Source organism: Amia ocellicauda, chromosome 2, assembly GCF_036373705.1.
Source record: "Amia ocellicauda isolate fAmiCal2 chromosome 2, fAmiCal2.hap1, whole genome shotgun sequence".
Lineage (NCBI taxonomy): Eukaryota > Metazoa > Chordata > Actinopteri > Amiiformes > Amiidae > Amia > Amia ocellicauda.
The window spans coordinates 59,279,698-59,297,349 of NC_089851.1; the positions used below are offsets into that span (position 1 = coordinate 59,279,698).

Consider the following 17,652-nt stretch of genomic DNA (forward strand, 5'->3'; position numbering starts at 1 on the left):
CTGGGGGAGCGATAGCAAGCAAGAGAGTTAGATATCAAGAGTCATAGATAGATAGATAGATAGATGGATGGATGGACGGCAAGGCAAGCATCTGATTGACAGTGGTCCGTGATCTGCTGTTATGCTACTATGCTACTGACCATTGGGGGAGCGATAGCAAGCAAGAGAGTTAGATATCGAGAGTCATTGATAGATAGATAGATAGATGGATGGATGGATGGACGGCAAGGCAAGCATCTGATTGACAGTGGTCCGTGATCTGCTGTTATGCTACTTTGCTTCTGACCATTGGGGGAGCGATAGCAAGCAAGAGAGTTAGATGTCAAGAGTCATAGATAGATAGATAGACAGATGGATGGATGGACGGCAAGGCAAGCACCTGATTGACAGTGGTCCGTGATCTGCTGTTATGCTACTATGCTACTGACCATTGGGGGAGCGATAGCAAGCAAGAGAGTTAGATATTGAGAGTCATAGATAGATGGATGGATGGATGGACGGCAAGGCAAGAACCTGATTGACAGCGGTCCGTGATCTGCTGTTATTCTACTATCAGCAGCAGCACAGGCAGATTTGGCGCCGTGGCTTAGTTGGTTAAAGCGCCTGTCTAGTAAACAGGAGGTCCTGGGTTCAAATCCCAGCGGTGCCTTAGAAGGGCTTTCTGTGCTCCTTGCGAAGCTTGTGCTTCTGCTTTGTCGACCATCAGTTTTAGCAAGATAGGCTTATCGTAAAGCCATCAGAGGACGTAATGAACCGGAAAGCCAACTGGACAGACGCCGGTTTGTAAAGAAGAACCAGAACCCAAAGGACACGCGCTACGGCCAACGTCCAATTCCCGTTGCCGCCCCTGGACAGTTGCAACAGGGAGCTTGTTGCTCCCGTCAACCTTACGTTTTCACCTCTGTGTGCTTCCTTTGTTGCAGTCTGCATCCAGATTTTGTTTTGTTTTGTTTTGTTTTGTTTTGTTTTGTTTTGTTTTGTTTTGTTTTGTTTTGTTTTGTTTTGTTTTGTTTTGTTTTGTTTTGTTTTGTTTTGTTTTGTTTTGTTTTGTTTTGTTTTTTGCCTTACGCCTGAGTGTAGGCACTGGGGAATGGGAGAGTCCTGGCACCGTGGCTTAGTTGGTCAAAGCGCCTGTCTTGTAAACAGGAAACCCTGGGTTCGACTCCCAGCAGTGCCTTGGTTTATGTTGGCCTAGGCAATGGAAAGGAAGTTTCTAAACGCTCAATACATTTTTGCAAGATGGCCGTCCACAGCAAGCAGCTTAAGGTTACTGTAGCCACAGTCTGGCAAGCTGTCCGCCAGAAGTAGAAACAATAACAAGGGGCGGGGGGAAAAGTGGGCCGTCCCTGGGTGGATTCGAACCACCATCCTTTTGGTTAACAGCCAAACGCGCTGACCGATTGCGCCACAGAGACAGACAGAGGTGTTTTGGTTGCTGCAGTCGTGCAGTTCCTTCACAGTTGCCAAAAATCATTTCCAGCACACGATTTTCTTTGTCGTTGAATGCAACATACGTGACCATTGGGGGAGCGATAGCAAGCAAGAGAGTTAGATATCGAGAGTCATAGATAGATAGATAGATAGATGGATGGATGGACGGCAAGGCAAGCATCTGATTGACAGTGGTCCGTGATCTGCTGTTATGCTACTATGCTACTGACCATTGGGTGAGCGAAAGCAAGTAAGAGTGTTAGATATCAAGAGTCATAGATAGATAGATAGATAGATGGATGGATGGACGGCAAGGCAAGCATCTGATTGACAGTGGTCCGTGATCTGCTGTTATGCTACAATGCTACTGACCATTGGGGGAGCGATAGCAAGCAAGAGAGTTAGATATCAAGAGTCATTGATAGATAGATAGATAGATGGATGGATGGATGGACGGCAAGGCAAGCATCTGATTGACAGTGGTCCATGATCTGCTGTTATGCTACTATGCTACTGACCATTGGGGGAGCGATAGCAAGCAAGAGAGTTAGATATCAAGAGTCATAGATAGATAGATAGATAGATGGATGGATGGACGGCAAGGCAAGCATCTGATTGACAGTGGTCCGTGATCTGCTGTTATGCTACTATGCTACTGACCATTGGGGGAGCGATAGCAAGTAAGAGAGTTAGATATCGAGAGTCATTGATAGATAGATAGATAGACAGATGGATGGATGGACGGCAAGGCAAGCACCTGATTGACAGTGGTCCGTGATCTGCTGTTATGCTACTATGCTACTGACCATTGGGTGAGCGAAAGCAAGTAAGAGAGTTAGATATCAAGACTCATAGATAGATAGATAGATAGATGGATGGATGGACGACAAGGCAAGCATCTGAGTGACAGTGGTCCGTGATCTGCTGTTATGCTACTATGCTACTGACCATTGGGGGAGCGATAGCAAGCAAGAGAGTTAGATATCAAGAGTCATAGATAGATAGATAGATAGATGGATGGATGGACGGCAAGGCAAGCATCTGATTGACAGTGGTCCGTGATCTGCTGTTATGCTACTATGCTACTGACCATTGGGGGAGCGATAGCAAGCAAGAGAGTTAGATATCGAGAGTCATTGATAGATAGATAGATAGATGGATGGATGGATGGACGGCAAGGCAAGCATCTGATTGACAGTGGTCCGTGATCTGCTGTTATGCTACTATGCTACTGACCATTGGGGGAGCGATAGCAAGCAAGAGAGTTAGATATCGAGAGTCATTGATAGATAGATAGATAGATGGATGGATGGATGGACGGCAAGGCAAGCATCTGATTGACAGTGGTCCGTGATCTGCTGTTATGCTACTATGCTACTGACCATTGGGGGAGCGATAGCAAGCAAGAGAGTTAGATATTGAGAGTCATAGATAGATAGCTAGCTAGATAGATAGATAGATGGATGGATGGACGGCAAGGCAAGCATCTGATTGACAGTGGTCCGTGATCTCCTGTTATGCTACTATGCTACTGACCATTGGGGGAGCGATAGCAAGCAAGAGAGTTAGATATCGAGAGTCATTGATAGATAGATAGATAGATGGATGGATGGATGGACGGCAAGGCAAGCACCTGATTGACAGTGGTCCGTGATCTGCTGTTATGCTACTATGCTACTGACCATTGGGTGAGCGAAAGCAAGTAAGAGAGTTAGATATCAAGACTCATAGATAGATAGATAGATAGATGGATGGATGGACGGCAAGGCAAGCATCTGAGTGACAGTGGTCCGTGATCTGCTGTTATGCTACTATGCTACTGACCATTGGGGGAGCTATAGCAAGCAAGAGAGTTAGATATCAAGAGTCATAGATAGATAGATAGATAGATGGATGGATGGACGGCAAGGCAAGCATCTGATTGACAGTGGTCCGTGATCTGCTGTTATGCTACTATGCTACTGACCATTGGGGGAGCGATAGCAAGCAAGAGAGTTAGATATCGAGAGTCATTGATAGATAGATAGATAGATGGATGGATGGATGGACGGCAAGGCAAGCATCTGATTGACAGTGGTCCGTGATCTGCTGTAATGCTACTATGCTACTGACCATTGGGGGAGCGATAGCAAGCAAGAGAGTTAGATATCGAGAGTCATTGATAGATAGATAGATAGATGGATGGATGGATGGACGGCAAGGCAAGCATCTGATTGACAGTGGTCCGTGATCTGCTGTTATGCTACTATGCTACTGACCATTGGGGGAGCGATAGCAAGCAAGAGAGTTAGATATTGAGAGTCATAGATAGATAGCTAGCTAGATAGATAGATAGATGGATGGATGGACGGCAAGGCAAGCATCTGATTGACAGTGGTCCGTGATCTCCTGTTATGCTACTATGCTACTGACCATTGGGGGAGCGATAGCAAGCAAGAGAGTTAGATATCGAGAGTCATTGATAGATAGATAGATAGATGGATGGATGGATGGACGGAAAGGCAAGCATCTGATTGACAGTGGTCCGTGATCTGCTGTTATGCTACTTTGCTTCTGACCATTGGGGGAGCGATAGCAAGCAAGAGAGTTGGATGTCAAGAGTCATAGATAGATAGATAGACAGATGGATGGATGGACGGCAAGGCAAGCACCTGATTGACAGTGGTCCGTGATCTGCTGTTATGCTACTATGCTACTGACCATTGGGTGTGCGAAAGCAAGTAAGAGAGTTAGATATCAAGACTCATAGATAGATAGATAGATAGATGGATGGATGGACGGCAAGGCAAGCATCTGAGTGACAGTGGTCCGTGATCTGCTGTTATGCTACTATGCTACTGACCATTGGGGGAGCGATAGCAAGCAAGAGAGTTAGATATCGAGAGTCATTGATAGATAGATAGATAGATGGATGGATGGATGGACGGCAAGGCAAGCATCTGATTGACAGTGGTCCGTGATCTGCTGTTATGCTACTATGCTACTGACCATTGGGGGAGCGATAGCAAGCAAGAGAGTTAGATATTGAGAGTCATAGATAGATAGCTAGCTAGATAGATAGATAGATGGATGGATGGACGGCAAGGCAAGCATCTGATTGACAGTGGTCCGTGATCTCCTGTTATGCTACTATGCTACTGACCATTGGGGGAGCGATAGCAAGCAAGAGAGTTAGATATCGAGAGTCATTGATAGATAGATAGATAGATGGATGGATGGATGGACGGCAAGGCAAGCACCTGATTGACAGTGGTCCGTGATCTGCTGTTATGCTACTATGCTACTGACCATTGGGTGAGCGAAAGCAAGTAAGAGAGTTAGATATCAAGACTCATAGATAGATAGATAGATAGATGGATGGATGGACGGCAAGGCAAGCATCTGAGTGACAGTGGTCCGTGATCTGCTGTTATGCTACTATGCTACTGACCATTGGGGGAGCGATAGCAAGCAAGAGAGTTAGATATCAAGAGTCATAGATAGATAGATAGATAGATGGATGGATGGACGGCAAGGCAAGCATCTGATTGACAGTGGTCCGTGATCTGCTGTTATGCTACTATGCTACTGACCATTGGGGGAGCGATAGCAAGCAAGAGAGTTAGATATCGAGAGTCATTGATAGATAGATAGATAGATGGATGGATGGATGGACGGCAAGGCAAGCATCTGATTGACAGTGGTCCGTGATCTGCTGTTATGCTACTATGCTACTGACCATTGGGGGAGCGATAGCAAGCAAGAGAGTTAGATATCGAGAGTCATTGATAGATAGATAGATAGATGGATGGATGGATGGACGGCAAGGCAAGCATCTGATTGACAGTGGTCCGTGATCTGCTGTTATGCTACTATGCTACTGACCATTGGGGGAGCGATAGCAAGCAAGAGAGTTAGATATTGAGAGTCATAGATAGATAGCTAGCTAGATAGATAGATAGATGGATGGATGGACGGCAAGGCAAGCATCTGATTGACAGTGGTCCGTGATCTCCTGTTATGCTACTATGCTACTGACCATTGGGGGAGCGATAGCAAGCAAGAGAGTTAGATATCGAGAGTCATTGATAGATAGATAGATAGATGGATGGATGGATGGACGGAAAGGCAAGCATCTGATTGACAGTGGTCCGTGATCTGCTGTTATGCTACTTTGCTTCTGACCATTGGGGGAGCGATAGCAAGCAAGAGAGTTGGATGTCAGAGTCATAGATAGATAGATAGACAGATGGATGGATGGACGGCAAGGCAAGCACCTGATTGACAGTGGTCCGTGATCTGCTGTTATGCTACTATGCTACTGACCATTGGGTGTGCGAAAGCAAGTAAGAGAGTTAGATATCAAGACTCATAGATAGATAGATAGATAGATGGATGGATGGACGGCAAGGCAAGCATCTGAGTGACAGTGGTCCGTGATCTGCTGTTATGCTACTATGCTACTGACCATTGGGGGAGCGATAGCAAGCAAGAGAGTTAGATATCAAGAGTCATAGATAGATAGATAGATAGATGGATGGATGGACGGCAAGGCAAGCATCTGATTGACAGTGGTCCGTGATCTGCTGTTATGCTACTATGCTACTGACCATTGGGGGAGCGATAGCAAGCAAGAGAGTTAGATATCGAGAGTCATTGATAGATAGATTGATAGATGGATGGATGGATGGACGGCAAGGCAAGCATCTGATTGACAGTGGTCCGTGATCTGCTGTTATGCTACTATGCTACTGACCATTGGGGGAGCGATAGCAAGCAAGAGAGTTAGATATCAAGAGTCATTGATAGATAGATAGATAGATAGATGGATGGATGGACGAAAAGGCAAGCATCTGATTGACAGTGGTCCGTGATCTGCTGTTATGCTACTATGCTACTGACCATTGGGGGAGCGATAGCAAGCAAGAGAGTTAGATATCAAGAGTCATTGATAGATAGATAGATAGATGGATGGATGGACGGCAAGGCAAGCATCTGATTGACAGTGGTCCATGATCTGCTGTTATGCTACTATGCTACTGACCATTGGGGGAGCGATAGCAAGCAAGAGAGTTAGATAACAAGAGTCATAGATAGATAGATGGATGGATGGATGGACGGCAAGGCAAGCATCTGATTGACAGTGGTCCGTGATCTGCTGTTATGCTACTATGCTACTGACCATTGGGGGAGCGATAGCAAGTAAGAGAGTTAGATATCGAGAGTCATAGATAGATAGATAGATAGATGGATGGATGGACGGCAAGGCAAGCATCTGATTGACAGTGGTCCGTGATCTGCTGTTATGCTACAATGCTACTGACCATTGGGGGAGCGATAGCAAGCAAGAGAGTTAGATATCAAGAGTCATAGATAGATAGATAGATAGATGGATGGATGGACGGCAAGGCAAGCATCTGATTGACAGTGGTCCGTGATCTCCTGTTATGCTACTATGCTACTGACCATTGGGGGAGCGATAGCAAGCAAGAGAGTTAGATATCGAGAGTCATTGATAGATAGATAGATAGATGGATGGATGGATGGACGGCAAGGCAAGCATCTGATTGACAGTGGTCTGTGATCTGCTGTTATGCTACTTTGCTTCTGACCATTGGGGGAGCGATAGCAAGCAAGAGAGTTAGATGTCAAGAGTCATAGATAGATAGATAGACAGATGGATGGATGGACGGCAAGGCAAGCACCTGATTGACAGTGGTCCGTGATCTGCTGTTATGCTACTATGCTACTGACCATTGGGTGAGCGAAAGCAAGTAAGAGAGTTAGATATCAAGACTCATAGATAGATAGATAGATAGATGGATGGATGGATGGACGGAAAGGCAAGCATCTGATTGACAGTGGTCCGTGATCTGCTGTTATGCTACTATGCTACTGACCATTGGGGGAGCGATAGCAAGCAAGAGAGTTAGATATCAAGAGTCATAGATAGATAGATAGATAGATGGATGGATGGACGGCAAGGCAAGCATCTGATTGACAGTGGTCCGTGATCTGCTGTTATGCTACTATGCTACTGACCATTGGGGGAGCGATAGCAAGCAAGAGAGTTAGATATCGAGAGTCATTGATAGATAGATAGATAGATGGATGGATGGATGGACGGCAAGGCAAGCATCTGATTGACAGTGGTCCGTGATCTGCTGTTATGCTACTTTGCTTCTGACCATTGGGGGAGCGATAGCAAGCAAGAGAGTTAGATGTCAAGAGTCATAGATAGATAGATAGACAGATGGATGCATGGACGGCAAGGCAAGCACCTGATTGACAGTGGTCCGTGATCTGCTGTTATGCTACTATGCTACTGACCATTGGGGGAGCGATAGCAAGCAAGAGAGTTAGATATTGAGAGTCATAGATAGATGGATGGATGGATGGACGGCAAGGCAAGAACCTGATTGACAGCGGTCCGTGATCTGCTGTTATTCTACTATCAGCAGCAGCACAGGCAGATTTGGCGCCGTGGCTTAGTTGGTTAAAGCGCCTGTCTAGTAAACAGGAGGTCCTGGGTTCAAATCCCAGCGGTGCCTTAGACGGGCTTTCTGTGCTCCTTGCGAAGCTTGTGCTTCTGCTTTGTCGACCATCAGTTTTAGCAAGATAGGCTTATCGTAAAGCCATCAGAGGACGTAATGAACCGGAAAGCCAACTGGACAGACGCCGGTTTGTAAAGAAGAACCAGAACCCAAAGGACACGCGCTACGGCCAACGTCCAATTCCCGTTGCCGCCCCTGGACAGTTGCAACAGGGAGCTTGTTGCTCCCGTCAACCTTACGTTTTCACCTCTGTGTGCTTCCTTTGTTGCAGTCTGCATCCAGATTTTGTTTTGTTTTGTTTTGTTTTGTTTTGTTTTGTTTTGTTTTGTTTTGTTTTGTTTTGTTTTGTTTTGTTTTGTTTTGTTTTGTTTTTTGCCTTACGCCTGAGTGTAGGCACTGGGGAATGGGAGAGTCCTGGCACCGTGGCTTAGTTGGTCAAAGCGCCTGTCTTGTAAACAGGAAACCCTGGGTTCGACTCCCAGCAGTGCCTTGGTTTATGTTGGCCTAGGCAATGGAAAGGAAGTTTCTAAACGCTCAATACATTTTTGCAAGATGGCCGTCCACAGCAAGCAGCTTAAGGTTACTGTAGCCACAGTCTGGCAAGCTGTCCGCCAGAAGTAGAAACAATAACAAGGGGCGGGGGGAAAAGTGGGCCGTCCCTGGGTGGATTCGAACCACCATCCTTTTGGTTAACAGCCAAACGCGCTGACCGATTGCGCCACAGAGACAGACAGAGGTGTTTTGGTTGCTGCAGTCGTGCAGTTCCTTCACAGTTGCCAAAAATCATTTCCAGCACACGATTTTCTTTGTCGTTGAATGCAACATACGTGACCATTGGGGGAGCGATAGCAAGCAAGAGAGTTAGATATCGAGAGTCATAGATAGATAGATAGATAGATGGATGGATGGACGGCAAGGCAAGCATCTGATTGACAGTGGTCCGTGATCTGCTGTTATGCTACTATGCTACTGACCATTGGGTGAGCGAAAGCAAGTAAGAGTGTTAGATATCAAGAGTCATAGATAGATAGATAGATAGATGGATGGATGGACGGCAAGGCAAGCATCTGATTGACAGTGGTCCGTGATCTGCTGTTATGCTACAATGCTACTGACCATTGGGGGAGCGATAGCAAGCAAGAGAGTTAGATATCAAGAGTCATTGATAGATAGATAGATAGATGGATGGATGGATGGACGGCAAGGCAAGCATCTGATTGACAGTGGTCCATGATCTGCTGTTATGCTACTATGCTACTGACCATTGGGGGAGCGATAGCAAGCAAGAGAGTTAGATATCAAGAGTCATAGATAGATAGATAGATAGATGGATGGATGGACGGCAAGGCAAGCATCTGATTGACAGTGGTCCGTGATCTGCTGTTATGCTACTATGCTACTGACCATTGGGGGAGCGATAGCAAGTAAGAGAGTTAGATATCGAGAGTCATTGATAGATAGATAGATAGATGGATGGATGGATGGACGGCAAGGCAAGCATCTGATTGACAGTGGTCCATGATCTGCTGTTATGCTACTATGCTACTGACCATTGGGGGAGCGATAGCAAGCAAGAGAGTTAGATAACAAGAGTCATAGATAGATAGATGGATGGATGGATGGACGGCAAGGCAAGCATCTGATTGACAGTGGTCCGTGATCTGCTGTTATGCTACTATGCTACTGACCATTGGGGGAGCGATAGCAAGTAAGAGAGTTAGATATCGAGAGTCATAGATAGATGGATAGATAGATGGATGGATGGACGGCAAGGCAAGCATCTGATTGACAGTGGTCCGTGATCTGCTGTTATGCTACTATGCTACTGACCATTGGGGGAGCGATAGCAAGCAAGAGAGTTAGATATCGAGAGTCATTGATAGATAGATAGATAGATGGATGGATGGATGGACGGAAAGGCAAGCATCTGATTGACAGTGGTCAATGATCTGCTGTTATGCTACTATGCTACTGACCATTGGGGGAGCGATAGCAAGCAAGAGAGTTAGATATCAAGAGTCATAGATAGATAGATAGATAGATGGATGGATGGACGGCAAGGCAAGCATCTGATTGACAGTGGTCCGTGATCTGCTGTTATGCTACTATGCTACTGACCATTGGGGGAGCGATAGCAAGCAAGAGAGTTAGATATCGAGAGTCATTGATAGATAGATAGATAGATGGATGGATGGATGGACGGCAAGGCAAGCATCTGATTGACAGTGGTCCGTGATCTGCTGTTATGCTACTTTGCTTCTGACCATTGGGGGAGCGATAGCAAGCAAGAGAGTTAGATGTCAAGAGTCATAGATAGATAGATAGACAGATGGATGGATGGACGGCAAGGCAAGCACCTGATTGACAGTGGTCCGTGATCTGCTGTTATGCTACTATGCTACTGACCATTGGGGGAGCGATAGCAAGTAAGAGAGTTAGATATCGAGAGTCATAGATAGATAGATAGATAGATGGATGGATGGACGGCAAGGCAAGCATCTGATTGACAGTGGTCCGTGATCTGCTGTTATGCTACAATGCTACTGACCATTGGGGGAGCGATAGCAAGCAAGAGAGTTAGATATCAAGAGTCATTGATAGATAGATAGATAGATGGATGGATGGACGGCAAGGCAAGCATCTGATTGACAGTGGTCCATGATCTGCTGTTATGCTACTATGCTACTGACCATTGGGGGAGCTATAGCAAGCTAGAGTGTTAGATAACAAGAGTCATAGATAGATAGATGGATGGATGGATGGACGGCAAGGCAAGCACCTGATTGACAGTGGTCCGTGATCTGCTGTTATGCTACTATGCTACTGACCATTGGGTGAGCGAAAGCAAGTAAGAGAGTTAGATATCAAGACTCATAGATAGATAGATAGACAGATGGATGGATGGACGGCAAGGCAAGCATCTGATTGACAGTGGTCCGTGATCTGCTGTTATGCTACTATGCTACTGACCATTGGGGGAGCGATAGCAAGCAAGAGAGTTAGATATCAAGAGTCATTGATAGATAGATAGATAGATGGATGGATGGACGGCAAGGCAAGCATCTGATTGACAGTGGTCCGTGATCTGCTGTTATGCTACTATGCTACTGACCATTGGGGGAGCGATAGCAAGCAAGAGAGTTAGATATCAAGAGTCATAGATAGATAGATAGATAGATGGATGGATGGACGGCAAGGCAAGCATCTGATTGACAGTGGTCCGTGATCTGCTGTTATGCTACTATGCTACTGACCATTGGGGGAGCGATAGCAAGCAAGAGAGTTAGATATCGAGAGTCATTGATAGATAGATAGATAGATGGATGGATGGATGGACGGCAAGGCAAGCATCTGATTGACAGTGGTCCGTGATCTGCTGTTATGCTACTATGCTACTGACCATTGGGGGAGCGATAGCAAGCAAGAGAGTTAGATATCAAGAGTCATAGATAGATAGATAGATAGATGGATGGATGGACGGCAAGGCAAGCATCTGATTGACAGTGGTCCGTGATCTGCTGTTATGCTACTATGCTACTGACCATTGGGGGAGCGATAGCAAGCAAGAGAGTTAGATATCGAGAGTCATTGATAGATAGATAGATAGATGGATGGATGGATGGACGGCAAGGCAAGCATCTGATTGACAGTGGTCCGTGATCTGCTGTTATGCTACTTTGCTTCTGACCATTGGGGGAGCGATAGCAAGCAAGAGAGTTGGATGTCAAGAGTCATAGATAGATAGATAGACAGATGGATGGATGGACGGCAAGGCAAGCACCTGATTGACAGTGGTCCGTGATCTGCTGTTATGCTACTATGCTACTGACCATTGGGTGTGCGAAAGCAAGTAAGAGAGTTAGATATCAAGACTCATAGATAGATAGATAGATAGATGGATGGATGGACGGCAAGGCAAGCATCTGAGTGACAGTGGTCCGTGATCTGCTGTTATGCTACTATGCTACTGACCATTGGGGGAGCGATAGCAAGCAAGAGAGTTAGATATCAAGAGTCATAGATAGATAGATAGATAGATGGATGGATGGACGGCAAGGCAAGCATCTGATTGACAGTGGTCCGTGATCTGTTGTTATGCTACTATGCTACTGACCATTGGGGGAGCGATAGCAAGCAAGAGAGTTAGATATCGAGAGTCATTGATAGATAGATAGATAGATGGATGGATGGATGGACGGCAAGGCAAGCATCTGATTGACAGTGGTCCGTGATCTGCTGTTATGCTACTATGCTACTGACCATTGGGGGAGCGATAGCAAGCAAGAGAGTTAGATATCAAGAGTCATTGATAGATAGATAGATAGATGGATGGATGGACGAAAAGGCAAGCATCTGATTGACAGTGGTCCGTGATCTGCTGTTATGCTACTATGCTACTGACCATTGGGGGAGCGATAGCAAGCAAGAGAGTTAGATATCAAGAGTCATTGATAGATAGATAGATAGATGGATGGATGGACGGCAAGGCAAGCATCTGATTGACAGTGGTCCATGATCTGCTGTTATGCTACTATGCTACTGACCATTGGGGGAGCGATAGCAAGCAAGAGAGTTAGATAACAAGAGTCATAGATAGATAGATGGATGGATGGATGGACGGCAAGGCAAGCATCTGATTGACAGTGGTCCGTGATCTGCTGTTATGCTACTATGCTACTGACCATTGGGGGAGCGATAGCAAGTAAGAGAGTTAGATATCGAGAGTCATAGATAGATAGATAGATAGATGGATGGATGGACGGCAAGGCAAGCATCTGATTGACAGTGGTCCGTGATCTGCTGTTATGCTACAATGCTACTGACCATTGGGGGAGCGATAGCAAGCAAGAGAGTTAGATATCAAGAGTCATAGATAGATAGATAGATAGATGGATGGATGGACGGCAAGGCAAGCATCTGATTGACAGTGGTCCGTGATCTCCTGTTATGCTACTATGCTACTGACCATTGGGGGAGCGATAGCAAGCAAGAGAGTTAGATATCGAGAGTCATTGATAGATAGATAGATAGATGGATGGATGGATGGACGGCAAGGCAAGCATCTGATTGACAGTGGTCCGTGATCTGCTGTTATGCTACTTTGCTTCTGACCATTGGGGGAGCGATAGCAAGCAAGAGAGTTAGATGTCAAGAGTCATAGATAGATAGATAGACAGATGGATGGATGGACGGCAAGGCAAGCACCTGATTGACAGTGGTCCGTGATCTGCTGTTATGCTACTATGCTACTGACCATTGGGTGTGCGAAAGCAAGTAAGAGAGTTAGATATCAAGACTCATAGATAGATAGATAGATAGATGGATGGATGGATGGACGGAAAGGCAAGCATCTGATTGACAGTGGTCCGTGATCTGCTGTTATGCTACTATGCTACTGACCATTGGGGGAGCGATAGCAAGCAAGAGAGTTAGATATCAAGAGTCATAGATAGATAGATAGATAGATGGATGGATGGACGGCAAGGCAAGCATCTGATTGACAGTGGTCCGTGATCTGCTGTTATGCTACTATGCTACTGACCATTGGGGGAGCGATAGCAAGCAAGAGAGTTAGATATCGAGAGTCATTGATAGATAGATAGATAGATGGATGGATGGATGGACGGCAAGGCAAGCATCTGATTGACAGTGGTCCGTGATCTGCTGTTATGCTACTTTGCTTCTGACCATTGGGGGAGCGATAGCAAGCAAGAGAGTTAGATGTCAAGAGTCATAGATAGATAGATAGACAGATGGATGGATGGACGGCAAGGCAAGCACCTGATTGACAGTGGTCCGTGATCTGCTGTTATGCTACTATGCTACTGACCATTGGGGGAGCGATAGCAAGCAAGAGAGTTAGATATTGAGAGTCATAGATAGATGGATGGATGGATGGACGGCAAGGCAAGAACCTGATTGACAGCGGTCCGTGATCTGCTGTTATTCTACTATCAGCAGCAGCACAGGCAGATTTGGCGCCGTGGCTTAGTTGGTTAAAGCGCCTGTCTAGTAAACAGTAGTAAATCCCAGCGGTGCCTTAGACGGGCTTTCTGTGCTCCTTGCGAAGCTTGTGCTTCTGCTTTGTCGACCATCAGTTTTAGCAAGATAGGCTTATCGTAAAGCCATCAGAGGACGTAATGAACCGGAAAGCCAACTGGACAGACGCCGGTTTGTAAAGAAGAACCAGAACCCAAAGGACACGCGCTACGGCCAACGTCCAATTCCCGTTGCCGCCCCTGGACAGTTGCAACAGGGAGCTTGTTGCTCCCGTCAACCTTACGTTTTCACCTCTGTGTGCTTCCTTTGTTGCAGTCTGCATCCAGATTTTGTTTTGTTTTGTTTTGTTTTGTTTTGTTTTGTTTTGTTTTGTTTTGTTTTGTTTTGTTTTGTTTTGTTTTGTTTTGTTTTGTTTTGTTTTGTTTTGTTTTGTTTTTTGCCTTACGCCTGAGTGTAGGCACTGGGGAATGGGAGAGTCCTGGCACCGTGGCTTAGTTGGTCAAAGCGCCTGTCTTGTAAACAGGAAACCCTGGGTTCGACTCCCAGCAGTGCCTTGGTTTATGTTGGCCTAGGCAATGGAAAGGAAGTTTCTAAACGCTCAATACATTTTTGCAAGATGGCCGTCCACAGCAAGCAGCTTAAGGTTACTGTAGCCACAGTCTGGCAAGCTGTCCGCCAGAAGTAGAAACAATAACAAGGGGCGGGGGGAAAAGTGGGCCGTCCCTGGGTGGATTCGAACCACCATCCTTTTGGTTAACAGCCAAACGCGCTGACCGATTGCGCCACAGAGACAGACAGAGGTGTTTTGGTTGCTGCAGTCGTGCAGTTCCTTCACAGTTGCCAAAAATCATTTCCAGCACACGATTTTCTTTGTCGTTGAATGCAACATACGTGATCATTGGGGGAGCGATAGCAAGCAAGAGAGTTAGATATCGAGAGTCATAGATAGATAGATAGATAGATGGATGGATGGACGGCAAGGCAAGCATCTGATTGACAGTGGTCCGTGATCTGCTGTTATGCTACTATGCTACTGACCATTGGGTGAGCGAAAGCAAGTAAGAGTGTTAGATATCAAGAGTCATAGATAGATAGATAGATAGATGGATGGATGGACGGCAAGGCAAGCATCTGATTGACAGTGGTCCGTGATCTGCTGTTATGCTACAATGCTACTGACCATTGGGGGAGCGATAGCAAGCAAGAGAGTTAGATATCAAGAGTCATTGATGGATAGATAGATAGATGGATGGATGGATGGACGGCAAGGCAAGCATCTGATTGACAGTGGTCCATGATCTGCTGTTATGCTACTATGCTACTGACCATTGGGGGAGCGATAGCAAGCAAGAGAGTTAGATATCAAGAGTCATAGATAGATAGATAGATAGATGGATGGATGGACGGCAAGGCAAGCATCTGATTGACAGTGGTCCGTGATCTGCTGTTATGCTACTATGCTACTGACCATTGGGGGAGCGATAGCAAGTAAGAGAGTTAGATATCGAGAGTCATTGATAGATAGATAGATAGATGGATGGATGGATGGACGGCAAGGCAAGCATCTGATTGACAGTGGTCCATGATCTGCTGTTATGCTACTATGCTACTGACCATTGGGGGAGCGATAGCAAGCAAGAGAGTTAGATAACAAGAGTCATAGATAGATAGATGGATGGATGGATGGACGGCAAGGCAAGCATCTGATTGACAGTGGTCCGTGATCTGCTGTTATGCTACTATGCTACTGACCATTGGGGGAGCGATAGCAAGTAAGAGAGTTAGATATCGAGAGTCATAGATAGATGGATAGATAGATGGATGGATGGACGGCAAGGCAAGCATCTGATTGACAGTGGTCCGTGATCTGCTGTTATGCTACTATGCTACTGACCATTGGGGGAGCGATAGCAAGCAAGAGAGTTAGATATCGAGAGTCATTGATAGATAGATAGATAGATGGATGGATGGATGGACGGAAAGGCAAGCATCTGATTGACAGTGGTCAATGATCTGCTGTTATGCTACTATGCTACTGACCATTGGGGGAGCGATAGCAAGCAAGAGAGTTAGATATCAAGAGTCATAGATAGATAGATAGATAGATGGATGGATGGACGGCAAGGCAAGCATCTGATTGACAGTGGTCCGTGATCTGCTGTTATGCTACTATGCTACTGACCATTGGGGGAGCGATAGCAAGCAAGAGAGTTAGATATCGAGAGTCATTGATAGATAGATAGATAGATGGATGGATGGATGGACGGCAAGGCAAGCATCTGATTGACAGTGGTCCGTGATCTGCTGTTATGCTACTTTGCTTCTGACCATTGGGGGAGCGATAGCAAGCAAGAGAGTTAGATGTCAAGAGTCATAGATAGATAGATAGACAGATGGATGGATGGACGGCAAGGCAAGCACCTGATTGACAGTGGTCCGTGATCTGCTGTTATGCTACTATGCTACTGACCATTGGGGGAGCGATAGCAAGTAAGAGAGTTAGATATCGAGAGTCATAGATAGATAGATAGATAGATGGATGGATGGACGGCAAGGCAAGCATCTGATTGACAGTGGTCCGTGATCTGCTGTTATGCTACAATGCTACTGACCATTGGGGGAGCGATAGCAAGCAAGAGAGTTAGATATCAAGAGTCATAGATAGATAGATAGATAGATGGATGGATGGACGGCAAGGCAAGCATCTGATTGACAGTGGTCCGTGATCTCCTGTTATGCTACTATGCTACTGACCATTGGGGGAGCGATAGCAAGCAAGAGAGTTAGATATCGAGAGTCATTGATAGATAGATAGATAGATGGATGGATGGATGGACGGCAAGGCAAGCATCTGATTGACAGTGGTCCGTGATCTGCTGTTATGCTACTATGCTACTGACCATTGGGGGAGCGATAGCAAGCAAGAGAGTTAGATATCGAGAGTCATTGATAGATAGATAGATAGATGGATGGATGGATGGACGGCAAGGCAAGCATCCGATTGACAGTGGTCCGTGATCTGCTGTTATGCTACTATGCTACTGACCATTGGGGGAGCGATAGCAAGCAAGAGAGTTAGATATCAAGAGTCATTGATAGATAGATAGATAGATGGATGGATGGACGGCAAGGCAAGCATCTGATTGACAGTGGTCCGTGATCTGCTGTTATGCTACTATGCTACTGACCATTGGGGGAGCGATAGCAAGCAAGAGAGTTAGATATCAGAAGTCATTGATAGATAGATAGATAGATGGATGGATGGACGGCAAGGCAAGCATCTGATTGACAGTGGTCCATGATCTGCTGTTATGCTACTATGCTACTGACCATTGGGGGAGCGATAGCAAGCAAGAGAGTTAGATAACAAGAGTCATAGATAGATAGATGGATGGATGGATGGACGGCAAGGCAAGCACCTGATTGACAGTGGTCCGTGATCTGCTGTTATGCTACTATGCTACTGACCATTGGGTGAGCGAAAGCAAGTAAGAGAGTTAGATATCAAGACTCATAGATAGATAGATAGACAGATGGATGGATGGACGGCAAGGCAAGCATCTGAGAGACAGTGGTCCGTGATCTGCTGTTATGCTACTATGCTACTGACCATTGGGGGAGCGATAGCAAGCAAGAGAGTTAGATATCAAGAGTCATTGATAGATAGATAGATAGATGGATGGATGGA

The 17,652-nt window shown here is 45.8% G+C and overlaps 8 non-coding genes across 8 annotated transcripts; 5 read left to right on the forward strand and 3 right to left on the reverse strand.

Moving 5' to 3' along the window:
• The first annotated feature begins 575 nt into the window (after positions 1–575).
• trnat-agu (transfer RNA threonine (anticodon AGU)) lies at positions 576–649 on the forward strand. The gene has a single exon. It is a non-coding gene; the product is annotated as a tRNA-Thr (tRNA).
• Positions 650–1,103: 454 nt separating this feature from the next.
• On the forward strand, positions 1,104–1,177 carry trnat-ugu (transfer RNA threonine (anticodon UGU)). Its single transcript has one exon. It is a non-coding gene; the product is annotated as a tRNA-Thr (tRNA).
• Positions 1,178–1,341: 164 nt separating this feature from the next.
• Positions 1,342–1,415, reverse strand: trnan-guu (transfer RNA asparagine (anticodon GUU)). Its single transcript has one exon. It is a non-coding gene; the product is annotated as a tRNA-Asn (tRNA).
• A 6,472-nt stretch (positions 1,416–7,887) lies between these two features.
• Positions 7,888–7,961, forward strand: trnat-agu (transfer RNA threonine (anticodon AGU)). Its single transcript has one exon. It is a non-coding gene; the product is annotated as a tRNA-Thr (tRNA).
• Positions 7,962–8,380: 419 nt separating this feature from the next.
• On the forward strand, positions 8,381–8,454 carry trnat-ugu (transfer RNA threonine (anticodon UGU)). Its single transcript has one exon. It is a non-coding gene; the product is annotated as a tRNA-Thr (tRNA).
• A 164-nt stretch (positions 8,455–8,618) lies between these two features.
• trnan-guu (transfer RNA asparagine (anticodon GUU)) lies at positions 8,619–8,692 on the reverse strand. Its single transcript has one exon. It is a non-coding gene; the product is annotated as a tRNA-Asn (tRNA).
• Positions 8,693–14,444: 5,752 nt separating this feature from the next.
• trnat-ugu (transfer RNA threonine (anticodon UGU)) lies at positions 14,445–14,518 on the forward strand. Its single transcript has one exon. It is a non-coding gene; the product is annotated as a tRNA-Thr (tRNA).
• A 164-nt stretch (positions 14,519–14,682) lies between these two features.
• On the reverse strand, positions 14,683–14,756 carry trnan-guu (transfer RNA asparagine (anticodon GUU)). Its single transcript has one exon. It is a non-coding gene; the product is annotated as a tRNA-Asn (tRNA).
• Between the last annotated feature and the right edge of the window lie 2,896 nt (positions 14,757–17,652).